Source organism: Pantherophis guttatus, chromosome 8 (assembly GCF_059756535.1).
Source record: "Pantherophis guttatus breed Tessera chromosome 8, ASM5975653v1, whole genome shotgun sequence".
Classification (NCBI taxonomy): Eukaryota; Metazoa; Chordata; class Lepidosauria; order Squamata; family Colubridae; genus Pantherophis; species Pantherophis guttatus.
Genome location: NC_142070.1, coordinates 29,917,844 through 29,924,505, shown reverse-complemented (window position 1 = coordinate 29,924,505; position 6,662 = coordinate 29,917,844).

The window sequence follows — 6,662 nt, the reverse complement described above, 5'->3', positions numbered from 1 at the left end:
TAGTGTGATTTGTTTAATCTTTAAAGTTATTTTAAAACAGCATCTGGTGTTCAGATGGTAATAGTTACAAGCAGGAGAATAACCACATTTAAATTTTTTTGACTGCCAAAGGGGGAAGGGTAATCTGAGTTCTCAGTGACTGGATAGGTAAGGTAACATTCCCAATTAAAAAAAAAAGATATGATGAATTGCTGACTTCAGATAACAAATGTATTAAAGTAGGGGAGGGGGTGGAAATTACAATAAAAATGCAATGGAAGGAAAATCCAGAATTTAACATAACAGAAAGAAGTAAGTATCACAATTTGTGAGAAGTTACTTTATTTTGTCAGAATCTTGGGAACTCTTTTAATATCATTAAGTAGATATTTTATTTCCTCAGCAGGCTTAGGGGCTTCCTAAATCTTATCGCCTCACATTCTAGGACAGTTATGATGTTTAATATAAAATTCAGCAGCTTGATGAAAATCTTATAATTCTATTTTTTCTTATTTTCTTAAATCATAGTCAACATTCTAATTGTCACTTCAAGACAAAATAAAATTGAGATTTTTTTTTAATCTTCATTGTTGCTAACCATTGATTACACCAGTGTTTCTCAACCTTGGTAGCTTTAAAATGGATGGGCTTCAACTCCCAGAATTCCAGCATAACCAGCTGTGCTGGCTGGGGAATTCTGGGAATTGAAGTCCACCCATCTTAAAGTTGCCAAGGTTGAGAAGCACTGGTATGCAGTCCTTCCTTCAAACATTTGTGATTTTAAACTTGGAACACCTAAAAATAAGTGAATGAATGGAGTGGAGTTATACATGCGATTACATGTATTTAGTAAAGTGCTCAGTTACCTTAAGACTTAAGATCCTGCAAGTTTCTGTACAATACACACCTAGCTCAAGGAATGTAGTAATTTGCATTCGCATTATAATATAGAGAAGCACAACACCATCTTTGATAAATGTAAGTTTAACATTAGATATGCTGTCCCAGGGCTGTTTCAGGAGTGGGTTCTACTTACCTCGCAACGGGAGCGCAAGCTTCTGCGCATGCACGGAATATCCATTATGACATTCGGGCGGGTGGGTAGAGCCTTCCGCCGCTTTTACTACCGTTTCGCAGGAACCGGACAGAACCGGGAGCAATCCACCACTGGTTGTTTCATGTTGTGACATCAGACTGTACATCTGCCTGCTTCCTGACTAAAAGGATATTTTGTCAGAAGAAAAAACAGATGTAACATCAAATCAAATCTTGATTATGGTCATAGACCAACATAAGGAAGATGGGATACAGTCATTAACAAAGCATAAAGGATACATCAAGAATGAAAATGTAACTCTAAAAAAGAATTATGAGAAGCAAGAAGATATAAAAGTTACATAAATTTAAAAATTAAACGGGGGCAGGAATATTAGATGGGTATAGAAGAACATAAGGGATTAATATATGGAAGATTATATCAAATTACAAAGCACTCAATATGGTGAACCAGGTGCTCGTTAAATCTAGTTTATAGCAGAGGTCATCCAATGAATTTTGAATGCTACACAGAACCTGGCAATGTTTAGAAGTAGAAGGTATCTGAAAGCAACGGAGTGGTATAAAATTGTACAAATAGTTTTCAGGTGGTGAGGGCTGTTAAGCAAGACAGCTTAAGAGATGGGGGGAGGCCCTAGGAGGAGTACAGGCTCACAGACATTGGGCCTCCCAAGGCTTCCCCCCACCTCCTGAGGCATTCTGTGCTCTGTTTCTTGCCCATTGGAGTCCTTTAGCTTTCTTCACATCCAGTAACCTAGGGGAAATCAACCAGCTGGAGTTTGCAAGTCTCCAATGACCAAGGGAAGATCTGACCAGTGTGGTCACTGGGTAGAAGGAAGCTGGAGGCTTAATGTTCCAGATGATTCACATGTGCTTCAGTCTGCCTGGTCTTCCTTGGGTGGATGAGTATCTGCAGGAACCCAGCGGGGTGGAATGGGGAGATGCTACAGTGTCCCTGCAGTCAGTTGTAAGAGTGAATGCAAGGGTGCTGCAGCAGCCATAACTTTGAAAACAGGTCATAAAGAGCTTTGGGGGTGGGGTGGGGGTCTATTGTAACTTTGAACAGTCACTAAATGATATGTCGTAAGTCAAAGACTACCTGTGATGGGGAGCTAAGGCTAGTATGAATATCTTGCAATACAAGAACTAGGGGAGCATATGTTCTCTTGTTTCTATGCATCCAGAGTCATAGGGGCATTGTCTCTGGGTAAGGTGTTTTCTTGAATAGGCTTTGAAGGACAACTGAAGGAGGGGGGGAGCATAACATTGTGCCAAAGTAAAGGTCTTTTTATGCTTATGCATATCAAGGTTATTTATACCATAGAGAAGGCAGAGTACCTGATGGATTTACCATCAATAAAGTTTGGGTCCTAGCTAGATTCATCTGGTGTTCTGTGTTTGCCACATGCTGTTTAATAAGTACTTTGGCCTGATCCTAGCCTACTGCAACGCTCTCTACCTAGGGCTGCCCTTGAAAACCACTCGAAGATTTCAGCTGGTGCAGAATGCGGCCGCGCGGGTTGTGATGGGAGCGTCCTGACACTCCCATGTTACACCCCTCCTGCGCGGCTTGCATTGGTTACCGGTTGCCCTTTGGGTGAGGTTCAAGGTGCTGGTTATCACCTATAAAGCCCTTCATGGCCTAGGCCCGGGATATCTGTCAGACCCCCTGCAGCCAGCAACAATCCCCAATCACCCGGTATGCTCCCACAGACAGGGCCTCCTCAGGGTGCCGTCGGCCAGACAGTGGCGGCTGGCGACCTCCAGGGGGAGAGCTTTCTCTGTGGGCACACCACCCACTGGAACCAACTTCCGTTGGAGCTCCGGATGGCCCCTGACCTTCGCTCGTTCCACTGCGAATTGAAGACCTGGTTATTTCATAGCCTGGGCTGATGGGGGGGTTTTAATGAATTTTAAACTGTTTTAAATTGGATTTTAATTTTATATCATTTTAATAAGGAATTATGCATTTTACCATTGGAGCTGCCCCGAGTCCTCGGAGATAGGGCAACATATAAATTGCATAAAATAAATAAAATAAACTGAGTAGAAGATCTAGAGAGAAGTCAAGAATGAGATTTTAGTTGCCACTGCCTGTTTGTGGATTGGAAATCATAGTTAATGGGTCAAAAAAGAAATAAAAAATAAGAATATAGTAAAAAATAAAAAAATATGAAGAAATGATTTCCCTTCATCACAAATATAAACAATTTTAGTAAATTATCACTTTTCTTAAAATATTGTACAACAAATGGTCTCTTCTTCCAATAAACAAATGCATACAACATTTCATTCCTGATATTAACAAAAGCCCATTAAGAGTTACCATAGATAACAAAATATCTATTTTAATCTTGATCAATTAACCTAACTTTATATTCCTTCCTTTCATTTCTAGACATTGTTGCTCTTTAGTTCCTTCAAATAATGTCATGGAACTTGATTTTACTTTTTCCAGGTTCGTCATTTGTATATCCCTTTTATTATTAAGATCTCTCTTTTGTATGTTGAGTGTAATATCTTTTTCCATGTAATTTGTGTAGTATGTTATTTTTAAATCCACTTTCAATCCAGTCTCAATCAGGGCAGGTTATTCTTTTATAACATCTTTTAAACTCAGTACTTTTATAATGGCAGACATCCTTAAAATTAATTTCTGGGTCCATTGTTCAATATATCCAAAGTTGAAATATTTTGTTTTATTAGTCAGATTTGAGTCTTCTTTTCCTTTAATTGTAATCTTTAGTTACTTCTAGTTCCCTCTAGTGTCCAATATTTAAAGTCTTATGTTTTTTTAATGCATTAAAGCAAAAACATTTTCCAGTGGAAAGGATTCTTTAGAATTAATTCCAAAAATCTTATTTATATGGACCCTTAGACTATTTCTTTCTAAAATCAGAAAGGAAGGAATTGTGAAGGCCCAGTCTACTCACCAGCTCTTCATTCCGCCGTGGTCATTGGCTCTGCTTTTTATGGAGTTGCCATTTCTTCCCTGGAAGTTTGAAAAGAAATATATTATTGAAGATACCAGACTGGAAGATTAAACTTGGATAATATATAGCAGTGATGGCTAACCTTTTCTGGACCGAATGTCCAAAGCACATGCGCGCCCCCGATTGCCCAAAATGCAATGCTCGTGCCCCCCATGCATGCGCCCCACCCCCGCGTGCGGCCCCATGCATGTGCTCCACCACACATGTGCCCCACCCCCTGCGCATGCACATGTGCCCCCACACATGCACCCCACCCCATACATGTGCGCGGCCCCACACATGCACCCCACCCCACACATGTGACCTTCTGCACCCTGCAAAAGCGTGGCAGAGACCTGAAGACCAGCTGGCCAGCAGGAGATGCACACACATGTGCAGGGGAGCTGAATTGGGGCGACAGCTTGCCTGCCATCAGAGAAAGCGCTGCGTGCCACCTCTGGCATGCGTGCCATAGGTTTGCCATCACGGATATATAGCAATGGCAAAATTAGCAGCACAACTGAAGGTATAACAAAATTTAAGAATGACTTCCATACCAGTGCATATTACACAGCAAGGAAAATATAAGTGTCTAGAGTAAAATATTTGAAATCAGGGATACATTTTTAACTTCTATAAATATTGAACAACAGTCAGAGTATGACAAAGAGGTTATTGGAAACTAATATTTATCCTACAATATTTTAGTAGTTTTTTTATGTTCTTAAACAACAAATAGTGGATATTTGGCACTTATTTTGGCAAATCAGAGATTTAAATTCTATATTGTTAAAATATTGTATTTAATATACTTAATTTAATTTTCTAAGGTTAATTTCTAATCAACTAATCAACAATACGGTTAATTTCTAAATTCTAATCAGTGATATACTGAGCACTTACTGTATAAATATGACAATTTCTGTATATACTTCAATATAGTGTATTCTTCTACCAACTTTAATAACAGAAAATTTTTAAATAAAATATAAATAAGATATAAAAAATTAAACCAGATTATTCTCAGATTCTGTTCTCAGAGCTGTTTCTATGTCAGAGAAGCTGTAGTCAAGGAACATGGACAAATAATTTCCTTATGCTCCAGTGCCTCAGACACCTGTTGTGAAACTTCAGTTAATACTTGCAGTCTTTATTTGTGTTAACAATAGATTTTTATGGCTCTGACCTATATTATTGCCTGAAATGACATCATCTAAAAAAGAGATGAGGAATAAGAAATTTTCAGGACTGGATGGAATCAAACTCCCCTTTCCTATATTGTTAGATTTTAATTTCAATATTATTGTACGATGTAGGATATGCTTTCCAATGTGTAAAAACAAACAAACAAACAAAGAAACCCCCATCAGTTCACTCATAGTTGGAGGCAGATGGAAAAATAAGGCCCCCCACATACAGTTTTTTTGAAAGAAATTCGAGGTGACTCCCTTACAATCTATTACGAACTTAAATTTACACGAAGCAGTATCATTTCCCTACGCATAACATTATGTAATGTTGTAGAAATTATTTATTTGTGATTCTTTTTTTTTTCCATGAATGAGTAGAGTGTGAAGAACTAACATGATTAAAACTGGATTTGAGCACTTACTGGCTTCCTGTGGCTATTAAGTAATAACAGTAACAGCTGTTGCTCTTCCCATTAGTGGAGAAAGCAAAGAGCTTTTTTCTTTAAAGAATGTTTGCCTGTCAGGCTACAGGAGAAAGCTGCTGTGTCTGATGGAATATGGATCCCCAGGTAAGTAATAGCAGCCTGTAATGCAACTTTGGTGTTGATCATCAGGAGATTGCCAATGGGTGTATTGAAGGATATAATCATTAACTTCAGATACAATAATTTATAATTGTAATATAGATGATGCTGTGTGAGAATTCTTCTAGCAGGTGTCAAAATAAACAGTTGGGAGTGGCTTAATTGTTCAAAAATATCAATCATGGCACTGGGTTTTTAAAATGGCTCCCTTCTATGGCTTTTCAACTTTCCTTAATATGGAAATGTTTGCATAAATCTATTCAGAGGAATAAAAGTGGACAAATCACTCTATTCTCTGAGAACAAAATCTGAAAAGAAACAGTTCATTGTATAATGTTATCCCATTCAGTGCCCTGGAAATAGAAGGAAAACCTCTAAATGCTATAGAATGAGCCTATTATTTTTATTTATTACATTTCATTATATAATATGGTGAAATATAATACAATAAAATTACTGAGATTTTTTTGTTTATAATAATATATATTTATTTTTATAATGCACTAATAAAAGCCACACAAAGATCATCTACTGGTGAAGCTTTTTGTAGTCTACATCTGGCGGCCTCCTCCATTGCGCTGATGATTTATATTTGAACTTCAGAAGCTTGAAGATTTTTTGTGCTGTAGATATCAAATTGGCTGGGATTGTCTTAATCAAAAATGCACAGGTTGAGGTCCCAGAATTGCATACAGCCTCCCGAGTTGTGGCCTCAATTAACTCCAGAAGTTATTATTCAATTGTAATTTCTAATACGGAGAAAGTATAAATTAGACATTCGGGAACAATTATATCTTTAGTTTCAATCCATTTCAAGTATCATTGAATTGAAACATTTAGTTTTTGTCTTGATTCCCCCTATCACCATTTTGCTATGTGCA